General features: G+C 41.2%; 1 long non-coding RNA gene and 1 other non-coding gene across 2 annotated transcripts; one reads left to right on the top strand and one right to left on the bottom strand.

Annotated features, from left to right (window-relative positions):
* The first annotated feature begins 6,788 nt into the window (after positions 1-6,788).
* Positions 6,789-6,952, top strand: LOC121182755. Its single transcript, XR_005894156.1, has one exon. It is a non-coding gene; the product is annotated as a U1 spliceosomal RNA (small nuclear RNA).
* Positions 6,953-21,772: 14,820 nt separating this feature from the next.
* On the bottom strand, positions 21,773-22,723 carry LOC121181531. Its single transcript, XR_005894048.1, has 3 exons — positions 22,660-22,723; positions 22,470-22,508; positions 21,773-22,235 (listed from the first exon to the last, which is right to left on the bottom strand). It is a non-coding gene; the product is annotated as an uncharacterized LOC121181531 (long non-coding RNA).
* Positions 22,724-25,018: the final 2,295 nt, after the last annotated feature.

Genomic DNA, 25,018 nt, shown 5'->3' with positions numbered 1-25,018 from the left:
TAGACCTATATCCAATCTCCCCTTTAATTCTAAAATTCTTGAAAAGGCTGTTGCAACTCAGTTGTGTGATCATCTACATAGGAACGGTTTGTTTGAAGTTTTTCAGTCAGGATTTAGAGCTCATCATAGCACAGAGACAGCACTGGTGAAAGTTACCAACGACCTTCTTATAGCATCAGATAATGGACTCGTCTCTATACTTGTCCTGCTAGACCTTAGTGCTGCATTTGACACCATTGATCATAATATCCTATTGGATAGATTGGAACATGTTATTGGGATTAAAGGAACAGCACTAGGCTGGTTTAAATCATATCTATCAGATAGATACCAGTTTGTTCATGTTAATGATGATCCCTCCATATATACCAGAGTAAGTCATGGAGTTCCACAGGGTTCTGTGCTTGGACCGATACTGTTCACCTTATACATGCTTCCCCTAGGCAATATTATCAGGAAGCATAGAATAAATTTCCATTGCTATGCGGATGATACCCAGCTATATTTATCTATGAAACCAGACGAAACAGATCAGTTAACCATACTTCAGGCATGTTTTAAAGACATAAAGGCCTGGATGACCTGTAACTTTCTTCTTCTGAATTCAGACAAAACTGAGGTTATTTTGTTTGGTCCCAAACACCTCAGAAACAGTTTATCTAATCATATAGTTACTCTGGATGGCATTAATTTAGCCTCCAGTACGAGTGTGAGGAACCTTGGAGTTATTTTTGATCAGGATCTGTCCTTTAACTCACATATAAAACAAGTCTCTAGGACCGCCTTCTTTCACCTGCGCAATATCAGTAAGATTAGGAACATTCTGTCGCAGAGTGATGCTGAAAAATAGTCCATGCTTTTGTTACTTCTAGGCTGGACTACTGTAATTCCCTATTATCAGGATGTCCAGTTAACTCTCTAAAAAGCATCCAGCTGATCCAAAATGCTGCAGCGAGAGTACTGACTGGAATTAGCAAGAGAGATCACATTACTCCTGTACTAACTTCTCTTCATTGGCTTCCTGTAAAATCCAGAATTGATTTTAAAATCCTTCTCCTTACATATAAGGCCCTCAATGGCCAGGCTCCTTCATATCTCAAAGAGCTGATAGTACCATATCATCCTAACAGATTGCTTCGTTCCCAGAATGCAGGTTTGCTTATGGTTCCCAAAATCTCTAAAAGTAGAATGGGAGGCCGAGCCTTTAGCTATCAGGCCCCTCTCCTATGGAACCAACTGCCAGTTTGGGTTCGGGAAGCAGACACCCTCTCTAATTTTAAAACGAAGCTTAAAACCTTCTTGTTTGATAAAGCTTATAATTAGTTGTAGTTACAGTCCTAGTTATTTAAACTTATAGTTAGTCACAATTATCTCTATAGACACTGTTACAGTTAAGGATATAGCCCTTAGTAGGGCTGGCTCAGGCAACTGAATCATCCCCTAGTTATGCTGCTATAGGCCTAGGCTGCTGGGGGACATCCCATGATTTACTGTGCACTTCTTCTTCTTTCTCTTTCTCTCCTCAGACCCACTCTCAAATTTATTAGCCTTTATTACATGTCATTAACTCTGTGTCCTCTCTGTCCCGTAGTCCTGTGTTTGTTTCTCTCTGGTCTCTCTTTCTCTGTACCTTACTGCAGGTACCTCTGGCTCCGGAGCTGCATGTCCTATGGTCCTGGCTCCACCCACCTGCTGCTGTTTATTGTTTACAATGATCGATTTCTAACATGTTTAATGTTCCGTTCTGCTACAGATAAATATTTGATTAATATTCTTTGCAAACTGTAATGTAAATAATTACCAGTCATGACAGCTTTTTGCCTCCGTGCTCTGTTTCATAATTCTAATCTGCTGAGCACACATTATCCAATAACTGTCCACTAACTGTAATGTAAATACTGACCCACATTATCTGTATTATGCTGCATGTCTTTCTCCCCCTCTCCTCCATTCCTAGCTTTCCTATGTTCCTCCTTTTCCTCCTTTCACCCAGCCCAGCCATCAGCAGGAGGGTCCCCCATATGAGCCAGGTTCTGCTCAAGGTTTCTTCCTGTTAAAAGGGAGTTTTCCTTGCCACTGTCGCCTTAAGTGCTTGCTCTGGGGTCAGGCTCTGGGTCTCTGTAAAGCGCTTTGAGACAATTTTGATTGTGGAAGGCGCTATATAAATAAAATTGAATTGAATTGAATTGAATTGAAAGACAATACAGTAAATTGGATGAAATCAGTCTCAGGCGTTAAGATGCTCTTCATCTTAAAGATGGACGTCTGTGCTCACTCATCTTTGATCTCTGACTCTGACCTGAGCCTGTGCTCTTGTGGTGACGAGGTTTTGAGCTGTTTGTTGCAAACTTGTCTATGCTGTACCTATCTATACTTTGTTTCACTGTGTGCACTGAAATATGGGGATTTACGGGGATTTACGGGGACAAAACAGCTGGTAGACACCAGCTGTTTTGTGTATCACTCCCTGCCTGGATAGACACCTGCAGTTTGTGTATCACTCTTTGTCTAGCACTGCTGAACCTTGAAAGAGCTATTATTAAAGTTTGTAGGAGTAAAACTGAGATGAGATTGGCTTGGACAATTTTTAAAAAATAAATAATGAAACTCCCTGACACCATTAGATAACAACTTATGACTAGTTGACAGGTGGCGCCTACAACTCGTGCGAGGTAGAAAAGACACCTTTAAAAATCAGCCCTGGAGTGTATTTGAAAAGACAAGAGTAGATGTGATAACTGCTGACACCAGTAAAAACTGGCTGACCCTAATCAATAAAATGGGATGGAACATGCCCAAACATGCAAAAACACACCCAGACATGTCCTTCACAACAGGTGCAGCCCACAGTATAAGATGTGATGTACATTTGGTGAAATTCAGTTGTTCCTGCAGGACTGCTCATACTTCTGACCTCTGTGCTGGAGGAATAAAGCATCCTGGACTAAACTTCTCTGATATCCTGTGTTTGATTGACTCTGTGCATTTACTCTGACTAAGATCTGAAAAACGTAGAATTGTTACTGAAGACTAAAAGACTGCAAGAAGAAGGTGTGGGGCCTCAGCTGGACCTGAACTCTGCTTCAACTGGCCCTAGACGGGGTTCACCCATCCAGCCTGAACGAGGCACATCACTCTCTGCTCCTGCAGACGAGCCACAATAAAGCTGTCAGCTTCATAGCTGCTCCTTAATAGAGTGACTGAGGTTGGAGAGAGGCATTGTGGGACACAGAGGTCGTCCATATTAACTATAGAGGGATGAGAAATGGGAGGATATGAAACAGCTCAAATACGAACTAACATTGACAGACAATGAAATACTATTGTTCATGATTCAGTTCCAGTTCCCAGAGGCCTGAGGGCTTTAATATGTTACTGTTTCAGCAACAAGCAGTGAAGGATCAATGATTCTGATTTTCTATCAGTCACTCTATCAGTTTCCTCAGAAACTTTGGATCCATAAACCTCAGTTATTGAAGCTGTATTCACATTGTGTAGGGACCTGAGCTTTTATTGTTTGAAATGTCACATGTTGTGTTCAAATCCTGTTGCTCCTTAAAGTGAAACGTGTGTGTGTGTCCTCTTACTGACTGGCAGTGTCAGGAGAGGCTGCAGGACTGGATGTGACCCACAGAAAGACACACAGCAGGCAGGAGGCCATGAGAGATCAACACAACAAACTGCCAAGGTTACACACCAGCACAGCTACACACACTTACACAGGCAGAGACAGAGAGAGGGCCAAGGAGAAGCAGGGACAGATGTGCAGGTGATGTGTTTTCTTCAGCTCTTTGCAGTGATCTTACAGATAACCCTCGTCTGTGCTGTGATCTCTGTCATCCATGTTGCTGTACTGGTCTGGCTTCCTGACTCAGTTTGTGTAGTTGCCCCAGTGACCTGCTGTAACTCTGCCTCCTCTCTGACTGACACACAGTGATGAAGCACATTTTTCTTTGACTCAATGCATCAAACATCACTTCTTGTCATACATACATAAGTATCTCCTCTCAGTAAGTACAGACGTTTCCTCTTCAAAGCTTTCAGGAGCTTCAGTCTGATTGAGTGGCTCCACTAATTTCATGCTGCATCTCTATTTGGAACCAAACACAGAGAGAAAATGTGTGAACAGCTGATAATCAGCAGACAGTCTGTGAGTGTTTGGGTGGTACAAAGTGGGAGTAGGAGGAAAGCAGCGACACATCCTCTCCACTCATTAACATAGTGACAGCACTGACTGAAGCTCTGCACTGTGTTTTCAGCCTAATATGATTAATAGAATTATTCAGTCCATTCAGACTGAACATAAACAAACCAGTTATCAAATAACCACAGCCCATTTGATTCTAATGTTAAATTCAGGTCTCATAACCCACAGCCTCTCTCTCTCTCTCAGGAACATCAATCAGAGATGTTTAAGATACAAATAGTGTGAATGTAGATGTTGTGATGTTGCTCAGTCTGTCTGTGCTGTGATCCAACACTTGGATGGATTTTACTGTCACTCCTTCCTGTGCAGGCTGCACAAACACAATAGTTCATCATGGAGAAAAAGCTGTTTGTAATTTATCAGTGAAGTTCTCTCATTGCTTCAGGATTATAAACCATTTTCAACTGAGAAGATGGACAAAGGGGCTCGAAAGGTTTTTGCCTGTAGACGTGTGATGGTTTTAATATTGAAACATATTATGCCTTTAACTTTGTGACAGTGGGATTAGTCAGGATCAGGGTCAGTTCATGGTCCAAGAAGAAGAAATGCAGTCCTTTAGCTGTGATAATGTTTCCACACGTTCATGATTTGCTTGACTCTGTCATTTCTCTTCCTCCATTGTCTCTCATCCTAAAGGTGTAACTGTTTTTCTGGCCCAGCAGGAAGTCATTTTTAAGTAACCAATACTAACCACTGACCCTCCTCCTCCACTGTTGATTGAATGAAACTCAGTGAGAGTGGGTGGTGTTGTACAGGAGTTTAACTCAGTGAACCATGAAGTGAGGAAATGGACAGAAAGTTGAAATGCTTTATATCTTTCTGCTTCGTATCACTGGAGACCTTTTGGTTTGGATTGGTGTTATGGCTGAGGTGTTCTTGATGAGGGCAGTTGAACAGTTTTGCCACTGAGCCACTGTCAGGCCGTCTGCTTAGAGATACAATGAAATGTACTGTTAAAGGCATAGAGTGATGTAGAAAGTGTGCTTCAGCTTTTGTGATGTACAGACAGACTGCAGCACTCAGGTCACGTTAAAAACCTTGTTACCAAAGATTCTTCTGCTTTAGTTTCATCCTCCATTGGGCTCTCACCTTGGAAAACTGCCAACTTTTCAGCGTAATGAGAAATTCTCTAAACATGTTCAGGAAACGTGCTGCTTTTTCTCTGGATGCTCTTCTCTTATTTTATAGTCTAATATAATCTGCATCATATGAAACCTGCTGTAAAACAAAAGTCTGTGTGCTTTTCTCTTTTTCAGTAGATTAGTTCCATAATTAACTTCAACATACACAGATCACATCAAATCATTTTCTCTGTGTCTGTGCATTGTACAGTGAACTTCTCCTCCATCAGGACAAGCCAGGGACACATATGTCCACAGTTACCTCTCACCCATCAATAGATCATGCTAATGTTTGTGTAGCTTTTTTAGCTGGAGTGACAGAAGATGCTGCTGTGGAGAAAGAGTTTGAAGAAAGTATTTGCTCAGGGTTTTAGTTTCATGGACACTGTGAATTTGAATTCATTTCTCAGTTTGGTGCTCATGCTGATTCCCTGAATGTTTGGCTGCCATTTGTTCTGCAGGCCTGGCACATTTTGTAGATGGATATTCATGGATATGCAATTTCTGTGCTATAGAAAACATTTTGAATTGTTGTCTTATTAAGGCAAAACAGAAGTTTCATTATTTAAATCAGATTTGTTGCCATAATTTATTGCTGGTGTTTTAAAGCCGCTGTATATTATATATTATTTTCTTGAAGCATGTGTGAGGTGAAGCTGATTCATCCATGTTGAGTCTGAATCTATGTCTGACCACATGTTATAAAACTGACTCTCAGTGACTCAGTCTTCAGTACTCAGTTCAGGAGAATCCACTCTCCAGTGAAAACACACTGTTGTATTACTGTTCTGAAATGTAATGTAATGCAATGAGCCTCTATTGATCAGTTGATGAGCCAGTTCTTTGGCATGATTGAGTTCAGCCTCAGAAAGGTTTTAAGAAATTCAGTTTAAAGTCTTCAGTGTGTTTCAGGTGTGGGTGACAGATACACAGCTGTAACAACCTGCAGACACAGTACACATTATTTTTGGCTGGCTTGGCCTTATGGCTGAGCCTTTTGAGTTGGTGAAAAGTCAAACATCTTTATAGAGCGCCACAAGTGTGAGCTCCCCTGTCCGACTTTGCTGTTTCTTTGCGGAAGAAATGTGTGCTAGATGTTGTGATTTGGCTGGTATACTTTATTTTTAGGCTTTGGTGGGGATGCTGGCGTCTTTGAGATAAGAAAAGTGTCCCACGTGGGCCTTTGCTTTCTTTCCCAAGAGACAGCTTGACTAGTGGCATTTCACACAGTGTTCCTTTGTTTTTGGCAGAGCAGTGCATGATGGGTAGATCCAACAAAGCGCGTTTGCCGCACGCCGCAGCCTATTTGCAGCAGTGTTTGTGTCTTTTCAGCCATAAACGTAACAGACAAAGGGGAGCTGATGCTCAAGGCACTGAAATGTGGGATTATGCATTGTAGGCACCGTCAGCCAGAGTGCTGTGCCTGGTGACCACCACCCGCTCTCTTCCAACTGCAGCTCATACTTACCTGGCAGGGGAGATACCATGATCAACAAGGTGGTTCACCCAGGGTGAGGCTCAGCCATTGCACTCCGGCTGTGCTGACCCCTGCGAATTCCCCAAATGTGGGAATCTCGACTGCATAATTTCTGGTAGTGGGGGACTGCGTTCGCGCTCTCCCCTGATGCGTGCCTGTAGAAAAAAACACAATGTGTCAGGAATGCCCATGTGCTAACCTGTGGAAGACTCTCCATTTTGTGAAGTGGCTTTGTTGATTTGGAGTTATATGTCAGCTTTTGCAGTCTGTCCACAAAGCGGCAGTGTTGCTCTGCAGAAGCTCTCTGGCATAGGAATCAGAATCAGAATCAGATTTATTGGCCAAGTTTGTACATACAAGTTTGTACATACAAACATGGAATTTGACTCCAGTTTTTCTTCCTCTCCTGCGGTACAACAACAAGACAACAACAACACACAACCGACGGAACACTAATACGCTACAGAGTGGCGTGTTTAGTCATGACAATTACCCGTGTTCCCATTGGAATTGGGGAAGTGGGCGTGGCCTTTCCATGACAAAATGGAAAGACTCTTTGTTGCTTGTTCTTGATGTTGTTCTAGTACAGACTCTTACACTCTTGAACAATGACACACACCAATCCCAATTTAATTTTTCTTTTGTTTATCTATGATTCTAAAATCAACAGCAACTTCCTACACATTTTAACACTTGTTTCTGTGTATTGTTACGGCCCTGTGTGTTGGGCTTTCAGGGAGTTGTGTTGCTGATGGTCTCCTTTGCTTTGTGTGTGCAGGTGATTGCTGGGCGGAGCTGATCTTGCACTCATGCAGCACACCTGAGTTGGCAAGTTGGAGAAGGCTTCTAAGGGCCCAGCAGGCTTGCCTCGCTCTCTCTCCTCCTGGGCTTCTTAGACAGCAGTTGGGCTCCTTTGTTTGCTGCAGCCATGACTGGGCATTTGCCCTGGACATGGCTGGCCTGCTAACTGTTGGTGTTTGACAACCTATTCTTCCTTGATAAAATGGTAAAATGGTTGAGATTATGTGTGGCCTCTCCACTTTGTCACTTTTGTGAGCCAGTTGTGACATTATGCTTGCTGTATTGTTTGTGTTGTGTTCACTGTTATGGTGCAGGTGCAAAGTGGGTGACTTTCATCTCTACTACTTTTACTATTTTGCGATGAGTCGACTTCCATCCCAGCAGTGTTGCAATGGTTTGTTGTTCAGAGGCTGAACTAGGCTGCACGTCTCTGTCAGAGTGAAGTGAAGAGGCCTTCTGATGACGTCTGTCTGCAGCTGCTTATAGAAATGACATTCTTTTAATGTAAAAGTCTGCAGCAGCCAGGAATCCAGAATGTGAGGGCTCTTCCTGTTCCAGCCCCCTTCTCCAGGTGACACACACACACTCTAGGACACAAATGTACATACACTTTTACACAATGTGCAAAAACAAAAGTGACATAAAGCAAACAAAAATGAACAGTATGTATACTTAGATTCCCCATAAGACAGATATTGAAAGTACGGAGCTTCATCTAAGCTCTTTATATTATACACATAATAAAACACTACAAACCCTTTTTATTTTTTACACAGGTGAGTTTGATAGATTGAGATTTGGGGATGATGAGGTTAGGTTAGGTGAAGAGACGCAGCACTCTGTATGAGTGCTCCATGGGGCATTATGTATTTAAAATCTTTAAAAATGTTCTTATTTTTTTCTATAATTCTATAGAAAGATTAAAATGACCCTTTAAAAAGAAAAGTTGTTACAGATAAAGATTTAAATACCTTTTTTTTTTCCAAAAAAGATGGGTTTAAAAGGGAACCACAGACACAATGGAAGGTTCACTTACTGCAGACGGTGGCGGTGAACATAGACTTTGCAGCTCCCCTTCGCCCACTAGGGTGCTGTCTGCAGTAGTGGGGCACAGGGGAGCTTCAAAGTCTTTTCTAGACCCTGTAAAGTCTGCTGCAGTCAGCAGTGCAGGGTAGTGGGCTCCCCAGCAGTAGGACGGAACATGTCATTAAAAATGTCCTGATAGTTGGAAAAATTTAATTCCTATCATTTCACCATGAGCATCACAAGGCTTCAGTAAAGACACTGATGTATTTTATATGTCCCTACTGTTTATGGTGTACGAGCTGTCACCGTTTAAATACTCCCATCATCTCTGTTCATGACAGAGCTCAGTTTAACGTGGCAGTCTATGGGAGGTTTGGTCAGTATGGAGGGGATTTACTTAAAAAACTGTGGGTCATGTGACAATGAGAGTATCACTGGGTGAGAGAGGACAACTTTCTATACATTGTCATATATAATTTGTCCCTGAAGGTTGGTAACTGTGAGAATGAAGAAGTTGAAAGAAGCTTTTAGGGAAAATTTTAATAGATGTCAGACAGAGTGTGGGTGATGTCAGTCACTGCAGCTCTGAACATTTTATACAATACACACCCATTATAAAATCTGAGACAGGGAAAAAAATAAAAATAAAAAAATATAACACTTAAACTGTGATTTCATAAAAAGGTAAAAAGATAGTCTTGTAAACTCACGTAAACTAAAGTCTTGTGACTTATTTCAGGTTTCAACCATGTTTTTATGTGAAATGTATATTTCACATAAATTATAACATATATAAACATGTATAACAAAGCAGTCAGGCTGTCAAACTACTTTTTCATGTAGTTTGCATGGTTTTTCTCAAAGTTGCAGGAAGCTGGAATCTGTACAGAAGAAGTGGAATAAGCAGAATAAGACGTATGGTGAATAATAATATATGTCTTGTCAGGCTCTGCACTAAGATTAAAAAAAAAGAATGTGGAAATTAGCTGCAATTCTCCATCACACCACATGATGGAGCTGATTAATCAGCTTTATCACTTTAGGTTCAGCATCTGTGAATGGATAAAAAAAGACAAAGTCCAGGTGGAGGAGGTGGAGGAGTCTCAGTGTGTCTGCAGAGACTGTGTAGAAGGACAGAGCAGCAGCAGAGCAGTCCAGATACACTGATGATTCTCTTTCAGATCCAGAGGAACACACAGGGATGATGGTGGACTTGACAGTGGAGCTGTTCTCAGAGCAGTTCAGACTGCAGCACTGAGAGTCTTCTCCACTTCTTCTGGTTCCTCTGTCAGTCACTGCTGGATGAAGCTCTCCTCTCCACTCTACCTCCCAGTAACATGGACCAATCAGAGCCTCTCTACACACAAGCTGCTGCTGCTTCAACCTCTCTGGATCATCAGGACACAGCTCGTCCTCTCTCAACACACTCACCGTCCTCTTCACTCTGTCCTTTAGAAAGATCACAGCCACCATCTGTTGAGAGAAGAAGACAGACAACAGAGGTGATAAATCAGTGTTTACAGAGACTCACTTCATCAGCTGTCAGTCACTGATGCAGCACATCCAGTATAAAGAGCAGCAGGGACTTCAGTCCTGTTCAGAGCAGAAGTGGAGCAGCTGTGTAGTGTAGCAGCTTCCTCTCAGCTCTCATGTTAACGTATTGGAGTGAAGACACTGAGCTGGAAGCTCACACACCTGCAGAGACTTTTAGCATCAAGTCTGTTTACTCTGAACATTTCACTCAAGTCCACAGTGGAAATAAACTGCTGAGTCATGAAGCTTCCTTACTGCACAGTTTAGTGGTGGATTTACTGCTGTTACATGTCAACTCATGTTCCATTTAAAGAAAGAGTCTGTGTGTGTTGATGAACATCTGATCTGCTTCTGAAATATCAGCTGACAAATAAACATGGAGGCTGTCACTGAAAGTATCTGACAGATGGACAGATATACAGATGTGATCACTGGACTTCAGCAGAGGTTCTGCTCTGTATCAGACCACATGCTGACAAAATGTCATGATGCTTCTCTGAAATCAGAGCCAGTGATTTGCAGGCTGCAGTCAGACTGATCTCAGAGCAACAGTCGTCTTAACGTCACCTCAAACACACAATCACAATCAGGCTTGTGGCTGATCTGATTGGCTGACTGCTGTCTCTCTGTTTTTCTGTCCAATCCTGAAGCCTGTCACCATTCTCCTCTCACAGCTTCAATGAGGAAAGCAGCCACTGAGAAGGTTGGAGGTTTACAGGAGACACTGGATCTTTGCTTTGATACGAAGTGTGTTTAGGACAATACTGATGAAAGCAGCATGGACTGACTCCAACCCTCTACTGACCTCAGAGTCTGCAGTCCACACTCTGGACTCTCCACAAGATCAGACAGATCCTTCACTCCCGAATCCTGCAGCTTGTTTCCCCAGAGGTCCAGGACTCTCAGATGGGAGGGGTTGGACTTCAGAGCTGAGGCCAGAGAAGCACAGCTGATCTCTGACAAACTGCAGGACCTCAATCTGAATAAAGAATAAATCATGTGGATAAAAATCATTTCTAATCCAATCAGATATGTCCTAATCAATGAGCTTTCACTAACATGAGTAGAGGGACAGTGAACTGACCTCAGAGTCTCCAGTCTACAGTGTGGACTCTCCAGAAAACCACACAGCAGCTTCACTCCTGAATCCTGCAGCTTGTTGTAGCTCAGGTCCAGGTCTCTCAGATGGGAGGGGTTGGACGTCAGAGCTGAGGCCAGAGAAGCACAGCTGATCTCTGACAAACTGCAGGAACTCAATCTGAATAAAGAATAAATCAATAAACCCAAAACAAAACAAAAAACAAAAACAAACAAAAAAACGTCTGTAATAGTATCACTTGACTTAAGTGCAGCTTTTGACTTAAGATCACACCATTCTTTTAGATAGACTTCACATCCTGACTGGCCTCTCTGGTACTGTTTTTATTTGGTTCAAGTCTTATCTTACTGACAGAGAATTTTATGTTAGCATGGGCGAATGTTCTTCTAAAAGCTATAAATTAAATTGTGGGGTTCCCCAAGGTTAAATTTTAGGTCCTACACGTTTTAACCTTTACGCTGCCACTTGGAAATGTCATCAGGAGGCACTGCATCAGCTTCCATAGCTATGCTGATGATACACAGCTTTACAATGCTGTGTCTCCTGATGACCCAGGGCCAATCCAGGCTCTTTTTAACTCTATTTTAGATATCAAGTTATGACAGACAGAGAGCACACATTACACTGATTTTAAAGTCTCTGCACTGGCTTCTTGTCTGCTTCAGAACTGATTTTAAGATCCCTTTATTGGTTTAAAAAAGCTCTTAATGGTCCAACCTATTTATCAGATTTGCTTTTAACCTATGAGCCCTCTTGAACCCTCTGGTCTTCTGGTAGTGGCCTTTTAATTAAACCTAAAGTCACAACAAAAACCTATGGAGAGGCCTCCTTTTATTACTATGGTCCAAGTCTCTGGAACAGCCTCCCCGAAGACCTGAGGGCAGCGGAGAACTCTGATACTTTTAGAAGCAAACTCAAGACCTACCTCTTTAATCTGGCTTTTAATTGAACTTTCTTTTCTGTTTATTCACACATTTTAATCTGTTTTATTACTCTTTTTTTAATTTATTTTTTGTTTGTTTTCCAGGATTTCTGTATTTACTCCGATTTACTCAGATTTTCTTTTAACATTTTTCTGCTCATTTTTTCACTTCACTTTGATTTCTTTTAAATTATTCACTTCATTCTATTAACACTTTGATTGTTCCTGTATGGCATGCTGTTTAGGAAATTATATGTAAATGGAATGAAACTTGAATATATGGAATGAAAGTTTGAATACACCATTTGTAACACACCATGAGCGAATCAGCTAAAAATTTAGTGTCTGCATTTTTAAGCAATGATGAGATAATAAACACACTGGCGACTGTATGTATGGGTCAAAATACAGGTAACCGAATCCAGTACTGTTCTCCCAATGAAGAAATTCATTCTCTTTTTCATTGTGGAAGACCGGGTGCAAGGAACGTCCCCGGTCATACTGTTCCCTTCCCTTCAACCTCACAGGTACCCCCCACAGCTCCTACCTAGAGTCTGCGCCTGTCCACCCGGAAAGGCCGGGAGGTAATAACAGAACAGAATGCATTTCAATTTAAAGAGTAATATCCCTTCCAGCAGTAGCCATAATCTTACTCTCTTCAAAGCCACCAGACTCCATTAACAAAAACAGCAATTTTAGGGATAGGTTATTGTGGGACTTTGATATCTTTAAGATTGTTGCGAGACTTTTGTCCGAACTAATCTTTTAACCATCAAAGTCACACAATAACACAAAGTACCGGGAGAACGGCACTGGATTCGGTCACCTGTATTTTGACCCATACATACAGTGTGTTTATTATCTCCTCATTGCTTAAAAGTGCCAACACTAAATTTCAAGCTGATTCGCTCATGGTGGTTCATCTGTAGCCTGTAATCCCATTGAAAACCCAACATGGCGGTAGTGACGTGAAACTTTCATTCCATATATTCAAAGTTTCATTCCATATATTCAGATTTTCATTCCATATATTCAAACTTTCATTCCATATATTCAAAGTTTCATTCCATATATTCAAAGTTTCATTCCATATGTTCAGACTTTCATTCCATATATTCAAGTTTCATTCCATATATTCAGACTTTCATTCCATATATTCAAGTTTCATTCTATATATTCAGACTTTCATTCCATATATTCAAGTTTCATTCCATATAAATGTGTAAAAATTTCTTAAACGGCATGCCATATTCCTGTTATTTATGTATTTTATATTATTTTGCAATTTTGATTATTTATCCTGCCTCCAGTGTTTTCTCATTTCAAAGCCTTGAGATTTATGATAGTGTTTCCTCAGTTCCTGTTTTTATTTAAACCTTATCATTTACACTGTGGTTATTGATGGATTTTGGGTGTGTGCCTGTGTGGAGTGGTGGGACTAACACTGTGTACAGCACTTTGTGCTACAATGTATTTGTATGACAAGTGCTATGAAAATAACATCTGACTGATTGAACTGACTGAAATGAAGTGAAATCGAAGGAATAATTCTTAGTCTGAGATAAGAAAAGGTCACAATATGGAACAACAACTATTTCAAATATCATTCATTCATTCATTCATTCATTCAAGATGAATGGATTCAAGTTCTGGATGAAGATAAACCAGGTTCAGTTGTGGATTAAAGATCTAAGATCTACAACAGTAACAGACAGTGAACTGACCTCAGAGTCTCCAGTCTACAGTGTGGACTCTCCAGAAAACCACACAGCAGCTTCACTCCTGAATCCTGCAGCTTGTTGCAGTTCAGGTCCAGGTCTCTCAGATGGGAGGGGTTGGACTTCAGAGCTGAGGCCAGAGAAGCACAGCTGATCTCTGACAAACTGCAGGAACTCAATCTGAATAAAGAATAAATCATGTGGATAAAAATCATTTCTAATCCAATCAGATATGTCCTAATCAATGAGCTTTCACTAACATGAGTAGAGGGACTTTGTCCTTCTCTTATTGTGGATCATCATAATGTCAGCCTTCTACACACATCATCCAAATGTCACCACAACATTCATACAACTATTCTGAAATAATATTAATTCTGAAAACCCAGAGTTAAACCTGAAGTTACCGGGCTAATCCCAAATTCTGATTCACAGTACAGGTCTCTGATCAGCTCAGGAAATCTAGAACTAGGATCAAGGATCAAGGATCAAGGAACTTTATTGTCATACCAGGACATTTGCATGTTATGGTACAAAATTGGTACTCAGGTCCCAGTTTTAAGCCATAAACATTAGAGAAATATAAACATTAGAGAAATATAAACAGAGAATATAAACATTGTGAAATTTAACAACTAACAATTAAATAAGATAAAAATAGATAAGGTAAGGTAAGGAGGCCGAAGTTAGCATGTGCAAAAAAAATATAAGTACTCGTGCAAGTAGGGAGTAGTGGTAGTGCAAGGGTCCGTGTATTACACTATAAGAACATGTTGCCCTATAATGGCCAGGTATTGTACTTAGTGGGACAGTGTTGTAGTGCATGTTAAAAACCCATGTTAAAGTGAAGAGAAAGTATTTTAATCCCAAAGACACTGATTTAATAAAGTTTGTACTTAGATGATAAATATCAACTCAGATGAATAAAATCCTCTTCATTGTTGAAGTTTTTCCATGACCTTCTGCTTTATGAACTTTGTAGCTGAATAGGTTTTTGTAATTAAATGTGAGGGTTGAGTTAGGCTTAGAGGCCTGGCTGGTTTAGGTTTGTAACTCCACCCACTAATGGGTAGGAATAGATATGCCCGTCTTTAAAGGCCCAGGTGAGGGTGCAGCACTTCCTCTTTGTCTGTGGCCTCCTGTGAGCAGTGCTTTGGTGTGTGCAGGTGAGGGAAAGTTGGATTTGGAAAGAGAGACATTGGAAAAAGGTTATTTGTTTTGTTAATAGAGGTATTTTCTGATTCCACAGATCTGTGCAGTCCTGTGAGCCTGTAGGCTGTTGATGCCATGCTCAAGAGGTCGGCTGTGGTTGAACTAAACTCAGCTCTTTCCCTGTGTTCTATAGCAATGTGTGTTTCCATCTGACAGGAAGACTGAGGGTTGTACCTTGTTGAGTCTTATCCACTGAACCAGACAGAGCCAGGGGATTCTGTAGTCGGCCCCCACATGTCCTTAAGTATGAAACTTATTTAAAGGCAGTGTAATGGGCCTGTATCCCCTAAAGTATTAACACACATTTTTAATAGTTGTTGTCGCCTCTTTCAGGCCCAGATCCAGACTGCTGCTTTGCCTGAGTGGTTCTTTTATTGGCTGGTTTTATTTACTTCACATGTTCTTTTTACAGGGACTGATGTAATGATTCTGCTGCACTGACATTAGTTCCTGTGAACTCATTATTGAGTTTTTAATTATCTGTCCATATAAGTCCTTTCTTGTTCATTTTATCTGAACCAACTGATTCTAATTGTTTTTATTTTTAGGTAGAGGTCCAGCCTGTGTGGAGTAGTTTGCAGGGTACACACTCTGCATGCTGTGTGCTAATATAAATGGTGGTGGTCACATGGTCGTGTCTTGAATTTTCTCATGTGCAGTGCAGTGTTTAAAGTCTTGCAGTGTTTGAAGTGTCTTCTAGTGGGACCAGCACCAGGTGAGCACATGGTGTGAGTATAAGCAGGTTGTGATAGAATCTCCCCACAGTGAGGACTCTACCCTTGTTTTAAACTTTTATTGTTGTATTCAGTTGGTGCTATCTAGATGATTTCAATACTGTAGAATAAAGGCTATCATTTGTGTACTTAACTGAGTGCTTCTGTACTTTCAATCCTGTTTGTTTGAATGCATGTCTGCTGCTCTTCCTTTTTGAACTTATTAGTTATTTGTGTCATCATTCAGTATCAGTAACTTATATTACTTTGAGGTTTATAATTTTAACTCCTTAGACCTCTCTACACTCTGAGTTGGGTCACATAAAAAGAAATGAAGTGAAACTGAAGGAATAATTATTAGTCTGAGATAAGAAAAACTCACAATATCCAGAACTTGAATCCATTCATTCAAGATGAATGGATTCAAGTTCTGGATGAAGATAAACCAGGTTCAGTTGTGGCTTAAAGATTTAAGATCTACAACAGTAACAGACAGTGAACTGACCTCAGAGTCTCCAGTCTACAGTGTGGACTCTCCAGAAAACCACACAGCAGCTTCACTCCTGAATCCTGCAGCTTGTTGACACTCAGGTCCAGGTGTCTCAGATGAGAGGGGTTGGACTTCAGAGCTGAGGCCAGAGAAGCACAGCTGATCTCTGACAACCTGCAGTAACTCAATCTGAAAAAATAATAAATCATGTGGATAAAAAAAAATTCTAATCCAATCAGATATGTCCTAATCAATGAGCTTTCACTAACATGAGTAGAGGGACTTTGTCCGTCTCTTATTGTGGATCATCATAATGTCACATCATCCAAATGTTACCACAACATTCATACAACTATTCATGTCAACACAGATTCATAACATGCTGCTGAGCTCAGTCAAGTCTGGAATTAGAAGATAAAGATCAAATCAGACATGTTGGACTCAAATCCTCTTCTTTTTTTACATGACCTTCTTCTTCCTGAACTTCGTGTAATTAAACAACATTAAAGGACAAATTCACATTTCTTGACTTCAATCAACAGTCAGATGTCACACGTTGATTTAAAGAGTCTTTGGTTGCAGTCGTCCTTCCTGTGGTCCACACTGACTGTGAAGTGGTGTCCTCCTAACACAACTACACTGTAAGAAATGACTTCATGAGTTCAGCTGTAGCTGAATGAAGCTTCAACAGTCTGACTCAGACAAATGTGTAGAAGAATACTGAACTCTCCCATTCTGTTCTGATATATTCAGACCTCTGTTCTTGGCTGAAGGTGTGTGTTTCCTGATTCTACTCTCCTCTACACCAGGAGAGAAAACACCTGATTCTGACTTATTTAACACAAAATATGGAAAGACTTTAAATGAGAAGTGTGGAGGATTTAGGGGGATCTATTGGCAGAAATGGAAGATAATATTCATAATTATGTTTTCAGTAGAGTTGAATCACCTGAAACATGAATTTGTGAAAACAAAAAGACTAACTAACATGAATAAATTAACAAATAAATGTAGAATGTAACAGTTACTAATAAATAAGAACAGTACAACAGTAAAATTTAACAGCAATAATCACAACCAACTGAAAAATCTATTTTTGACAAACACAACATATCCAGAAAAACACACATCTGACCTAAAGATTATAAAACTATTATGAGAATAATGAGAATAATTTCATACTGTGTATATTTGAAAAAACTAAACTACTAATCTACACTGACTGATAATGTTAAAGATCATGTCTGGACTTACACAGCCTTTCTGCAGTTCCCCACAGCTGGGATCAGTCTCCGTCGTCCCCCCTCTGATGCGTTGTACTTGTCCAGGTCCAACTCATCCAGAACCTCCTCTGACATCTGCAGAACGTAGGCCAGAGCTGAACAGTGGATCTCAGAGAGTCTCTTCTCTGATCTGTTCTCTGACTTCAGGAACTCTTGGATCTCCTGATGTACTGAGCGGTCCTTCATCTCCATCAGACAGTGGAAGATGTTGATGCTTCTGTCAGGAGAGATATCATCTCTGTTCATCTTCTTCAGGTTGTTGATGGATATCTGGATGATTTCTGGTCTGTTCTCTGTCTGACCCAGAAGGCCTCCTACGAGTCTCTGGTTGGACTCCAGAGACAGGCCATGAAGGAAGCGAACAAACAGGTCCAGGTGGCCATTTTTACTTTGGAGGGATTTCACCATGGAATCCTTCAGGAGGACATCGAGTGATGGGTAGCTGCTATTGTTATTTCCAAAATACTCAGTGTTCCAACTAAAAGGTTTTGAGTCCCAGTGTTCGTCATCTTGTCCCAGGAAAGTCCTCAGCTCTCTTGTCTTCCTCTCTGTGTAACAGTGGAACATGTAGACTGCAGCCAGAAACTCCTGAATGCTCAGATGAACAAAGCAGTAGACTGTTTCCTGGAAGATCACACTCTCTCTTTTAAAGATCTCTGTACAAACTCCTGAGTAAACCAAGGCCTCTGTGACATCAAGACCACACCGCTCCAGGTCTTCTTGGTAGAACATGATGTTTCCTTTCTCCAGATGTTCAAACGCCAGCCTCCCCAGCTTCAGAAGAACTTCCCTGTCAGCCTTCGTCAGCTCCTGTGGACTGGTCTCATGTCCCTCATCATACTTGTGCTTCTTCCTCTTTGTCTGAACCAGCAGGAAGTGTGAGTACAGGTCAGTCAGGGTCTTGGGCAGCTCTCCTCTCTGCTCTGTGGTCAACATGTGCTCCAGAACTGTAGCAGAGATCCAGCAGAAGACCGGGATCTGACACATGATGTGGAGGCTTCGTGAAGTCTTGATGTGGGAGATGATCCTTCTGGCCTGCTCCTCCTCTCTGAACCTCTTCCTGAAGTACTCCTCCTTCTGTGGGTCAGTGAACCCTCTGACCTCTGTCACCATGTCAACACACTCAGGAGGGATCTGATTGGCTGCTGCAGGTCGTGTGGTTATCCAGAGGCGAGCAGAGGGAAGCAGTTTCCCCCTGATGAGGTTTGTCAGCAGCACATCCACTGAGGTGGACTCTGTAACATCAGTCAGGATCTCAGTGTTGTGGAAGTCCAGAGGAAGTCGACACTCATCCAGACCGTCAAAGATGAACAGAACCTGGACCTCTTCAAACCTGCAGAGTCCTGCTTCTTTGGTTTCAGGAAAGAACTGATGAACAAGTTCCACCAAGCTGAGCTTTTTCTCTTTCAGCACATTCAGCTCTCTGAACGTGAATGGAAATGTGAAGTGTATGTCCTGGTTGGCTTTGTCTTCAGCCCAGTCCAGAGTAAACTTCTGTGTTAAGACTGTTTTCCCAATGCCAGCCACTCCCTTTGTCATCACTGTTCTGATTGGTCCATCTCTTCCAGGTGAGGCTTTAAAGATGTCTTCTTGTCTGATGCTTGTTTCTGGTCTGGCTGGTTTCCTAGATGCTGTTTCAATCTGTCTGACCTCATGTTCATCATTGACCTCTCCAGTCCCTCCCTCTGTGATGTAGAGCTCTGTGTAGATCTGATTCAGAAGGGTTGGGTTTCCTGCTTTAGAGATCCCCTCAAACACACACTGGAACTTCTTCTTCAGAGTAGATTTAAGTTTACGTTGACAAACTGGAGCATCATGTCCTGAATGAACAAACAAGAAACAACATCAATGACTGATTCATGAAGAAAACATGACATGTTCATCCCCCTAAAGAACAAACATGAACATATTTCCCTCCATGTCTTGAGACATTAGTAAATGTCCCATTTGTCCATCATGTTGAATCTTAAGAGAAATCCTATTACTGCTGTGCAGACAGTCAGCCAGCTCCTCCTGCTTCATTCTCCTCAGGAAGTTCACTGTGATCTTCACAAAAGCCTCTCTGCTGCTCCTCCTCTGCTCTTCATCCTCACCATCCAACACCTCCTCATCCTCCCTCTGACTCTCTGAGCATTCTGGGTAATCTGGACTCACAGCCTTCTGGATCTTCTTCAGCTCCTTCTTCACAAAAGTGACAATGTTCTCCTCCAGCAGCTGGAACAGAAAACTATATGAATGACACAATCAAAGTAAAACCAATGAGCCAAACATCAGATCCATGTTGGACACACTGACAATCCACTGCTCTAAAAAGTGCAGCATGGAGATTATTGTCAACACAACAGATGTCAAAGTAGTTGCTGTCCATGTACAGACCATAAATATGTCCAGGTGTGTTTGATGCTGCTGGGCAGACTGAGCACTGGGAACCTCTGAGCTCTCCTGGTCCACTCTGTGGAGGAATCATGAAGAATTAGCTCACATTATGTTTGCAGCATCTGTGAGCGTTTTATGCTTTGTACACAAACAACAGCTGCTTTTATGTTCTGTGGTGACTGTCCTGATTAAAGCAAATACTACTGTGCTGTGACATTCTCAATGAGAGGAAACAAGCAATCAGTTCTGTACCTCATGACCTAGAGTCATCACAACAAGTCCACCTTTTAAATGATGAGTTTTAAGGACTCACACTGGGTTTGACAGAAGTCTCACCTCTGCTACAGGACACTAACACAAACACTGGAACTGGATAGGTGCTGAGTTACAGGGAGTTTTAGTTCTGATCTGAATGACACATATAAGAACATAAGAAGTGCTTTTCTTGAAAAGAGAAACATCAACTTTGCCACTAAAGCCTGTGTTTCAGCCTGATCATGTTCATATACTGTGTCATTCATGAAGCCTGGAGACAAAACATAATCACTTCATCTTTCATAGAAGACCAGTTATACAGGACAGCTGTCTGATACATTTTAAACTCAGCTGCAGCTCACTTCTTTGCAGCAGAGGGAGGCTGTCCTTTGAAATCAATGAGGCGATGCGTTGACATATCACTCTTCATGGACACACAGCTGGGCTCAGGTCCATGTTCAGGTCCAGGTCCAGCAGAGTCTGGTGTGTGCTGCTGCTCTGGCCTTCAACACAAAACACACAGAGGTTTGAGTGTGAATAATGATGGTGCAGTGATGTGAGTGCTGAGCTCTGACATGGAGAAGAGTCATGGACAGTTAGAGATCCTCATCTCACCTCTGAGCTTTGGTCTGGATATCATGGTCCCCACACAGACTGCTTTTAGGGAGAGGGGCTCCCTCCTCTCTGTCCTCACACTGATTCATGATGCTGAATTCACATCCACATCAGCTCACACACACTTTCTACCTACATCTGCAGAGAAAACACAAATCATTCATCTGCACATCAGCTGAAATCATCCTCTCCATCATTTGTCCTGTAGAAATATCAGCTGCTCCTCCACTGGTTGGCTCTTCTTTCCTCTTTCATATCAGTGTCAGTTGAATGCAGTCAGACAGCAGTGTGAGGCAGAGGAAGCTGCCATCAGCTGCTGTACTTCCACTGTCAGTCCACTAGATGGGGTCATGAAGCTGCAGTGAAGTGCAGAGCAGCACTCAGGATCCAGGGACGAGCATTTCCATTCACTGACACACAGACAGACTGAGATCCACTGGTTTTATCTGACACAATCTAAAAATCCTGCTTTCTAATTTCACTTGAGTAAAAGTCCACGAGTGTAATCAGTAAAATATACTTCAACTGTCAAAAGTAAAAGTGCTGATCATGCAGAACAGACTCATTTGGTTTTTATTTCAAATCTTAATCTGAAAAGTAACTGTAGCTGTGAAATAAATGCAGTAAAACAGTGAAATATTTCCCTCTGAAAAGTTGTGAAGTAAATGTATAAAGAAGCAGAAAATGGAAACACTGGGTTACTTTTACTACAAAAGTATTAGATTCCAAACAACTTGTACGTGCTTTTCAAAATAAAAGACTGACAATTTCTATAAAGCTTTTACAATAATATTAAAGCTTTTTTTTTTAAATGAAATCTCTTTCATTTAATTATTGATAACGTTTAAATACAATTTTACATAAAGAACCTGGTTCCTGTTGGAGGAGGACCAGAGGCCTGAGGCCTGTACTATGAAGCAGGATTTGGGTTTGGCACGGTAACTTCAGGTTTAACAATGATTCCACGACAACCTCACAAAAACACAAACATCAGAAAACTCAGGTAACAACAGGTAACGACAGGTAGTGCTGACGTATAAAACATTAAAACTGCTGACATTTACCTTCAGACAGAGAAAATGTAGTTACAGTTGCAGTTACTGTGGTGATTTAGTTGGTCAACTTGAAAAATGTTTTTATCTGCTTGGATCCAAAAGTGTAACAAAGCTTTTATTCAGTGAACATTCTGTATCTCCAAGAGACTAAAACCTTAACTTCAAATATTTTACATGAATCATCATCTCCATCATTTCTTCTGTAGAAATATCAGCTGCTCCTCCTGCTCTGAGAAGGAGGCCCATGAGTCCATGTCTGTTACAGACCATATCCTGTAATTTCACCATGGTTCAATATCGTCTGTAAAGTTCATCAGGACTTTTCACAGTTTCTCGTGTGTTGAAACACACACACACACACACACACACACACGAGTATCATGAACAAACGGCCATCTTTACACGTCTAAAGTTTTCAAGCTGATATTTCAGTTTGAGACGACAACTGTTTCAAACCTCCTCCTGATTTAAACAAACTCGTCGTCACTGTCAACATTTTCCACGAACTAGAGAAAACCATGTCCCTTTAATGAAGACAAATCAAACCAATCAAGAGCTCCACTTACTCAGTTTTTCCATGAACTTCATCCATCTGCAGCTCTCTCCTGTCAGTGTAGGAAATACTCTAAGTTCTTGGTGCACTTTTACTGACACACACACACAAAAAAAAGAAAAAACCCCCACAATAAGTCAAAGGTCAGAAATCCAAGGTGAGTGTTGACGAATAAAACATTAAAACATTGACATGACATTTACCTTCAGATGGAGAAAATCATCTGCGCCACAAAGTTTGGTCAAAGTGAAAGTAAACTGCAAGGCTTTGCCCAGAGAGGTGTGTGTGTGTGTGTGTGTGTGTGTGTGTGTGTGTGTGTGTGTGTGTGTGTGTGTGTGTGTGTGTGTGTGTGTGTGTGTGTGTGTGTGTGTGTGTGGTCTCTTCCTTATCCAAATATGCAGTGTGACTGGTTGGACTGGGTCTCAGTCAGACTGAAGTTCACATGCTAAGACATGAAACCTCCTCATGACTCCCAGTGTGAACACACACACACTCTGCTGCTGTTTGATGTTTTCATTATTATTGATTATTGATCAGTTGAATCAGCTGAGCTCCAATGGAACTAAATTCTCCATTTCAACAGTGATGTCTTCAACACAAACATTCAGGCTTCACATTAATGTGGATGGAACTGGACTGTTCACAGAGAAACTACCATGATCACTGCCCTCCAGTGGTCACTGTCAGTAACTACAACTCTGAACACACCACACTGACACTCTTTTCAGTACTCATGCTGCAACGTTTGGAATCAGCTGGAGAGTCTTTAGATAACACAAAGCTGACGCTGTTGTAGCATCTACAGTTACACACAAATACATCAATCAAGTCAAAATAGGTTACTAACATCAAGGTGATAAATTGGGCCTGCTGGGCCTTAATCATTTCAAATTAAAACAAAGAATTCAAGAATAAAGCAAAACAAAATATAAATGTATTTTATTGGGATTTTATGTGATAGACCAACACAAAGTGGTGCATAACTGTGAAGTGGAAGAAAAATTATACTTTGTGTTTAAGATTTTATACAAATAAAAATCTGAAAAGTGTGGTGTGCATGTGTATTCATCCCCCTTTACTCTGATACCCCTAAATAAAATCAAATGCTACCAAGTGCCTTCAGAAGTCACCTAATTAGTAAATAGAGTCCACCTGTGTGTACTTAAATCTCAGTATAAATACAGCTGTTCTGTGAAGGCCTCACAGATTTGTTAGAGAACATTAGTGAACAAACAGCATCATGAAGACTAAGGAACACACCAGACAGGTCAGGGATAAAGTTGTGGAGAAGTTTAAAGCAGGGTTTAGGTTATAAAAGCATATTCCAAAGGGTTCAAAGGGCTGATGGTAACTCTGAAGGAGCTGCAGAAATCCACAGCTCAGGTGGGAGAATCTGTCCACAGGACAGCAATTAGTTGCACACTCCACAAATGTGGCTTTTATGGAAGAGTGGCAAGAAGAAAGCCATTGTTGAAAGAAAGCAATAAGAAGTCCCATTTGAATTTTGCCACAAGCCATGTAAGGGGACACAGGAAACATGTGGAAGAAGGTGCTGTGGTCAGATGAGACCAAAATTGAACTTTCTGGCCTACATGCAAACCGCTATGTGTGTCGGAAACTGAAAACTGCACATCAACCTGAACACACCATCCCCACCGTGAAACATGGTGGTGGCAGCATCATGCTGTGGGGGTGCTTTTCTTCAGCAGGAACAGGAAGCTGGTCAGAGTTGATGGGAAGATGGATGGAGCTAAATACAGTGTAATCCTGGATGAAAACCTGTTAGAGGCTGCAAAAGACTTGAGACTGGGGCAGAGGTTCATCTTTCAGCAGGAAGACGTCCCTAAGCAGTGTCTCTTCTGTGAGACATTTGTCACTGTGAAGTTCTTTGTTCTTCCTATCCTGTGACAGTGTAAATAAAAAGTTGTGTTGAGTAAATGTCCATCATTTACACTTTACTGTGTTGGACAGTAAATAATAATAATAATGTTTCTTCTGTAGATGTTCTCACTGCAGCTCGAGGGAAGAATAAAAAGTAAAGAAACAGCTTCAGTGGCTCTGACAGAACTAAGTGGAATAAATCTGCTGTCACACTTGTTTGAACACAGATAACTGGCTTTATCCAATGAGACCAACTAGACTGTCTTCACTTTGAACTCTGACATATACTGGAACACCACTGTATATATGGGACTAATCAGCTCCTGTAGATACACTAGAAGGATTTTAGACTGAAAAGACATATATATTTTTATAATACCATCATGTATCAAAAGTGGAAAATATGCACTAATATCATTCACACAAAATATATATTTTTTCTAAATGTGCCAATTTTCCATATGAGCTGTCGTCTTCACCTTTTGTCCTCAGCCCATGTTTTTAGAATTATAAAGGCAGATACTTGAGTCTGACTCATGTTGTTTCCTGCATTAATCAGCTCATCTTCTGTCTTAAGGAAAATAAACCTGCACACATGTATTTAAACTACACATGGTCAGTGTCAGTGAACATCACACAGCTTTAATATGTGATAAAAGAACTTTTATTTCCCCCCTCTGG

This window comes from Toxotes jaculatrix, chromosome 5 (genome assembly GCF_017976425.1).
Source record: "Toxotes jaculatrix isolate fToxJac2 chromosome 5, fToxJac2.pri, whole genome shotgun sequence".
Lineage (NCBI taxonomy): Eukaryota > Metazoa > Chordata > Actinopteri > Toxotidae > Toxotes > Toxotes jaculatrix.
Note: the sequence above shows the minus strand (reverse complement) of the source record. Positions and strands in the feature narration are given on the sequence as shown.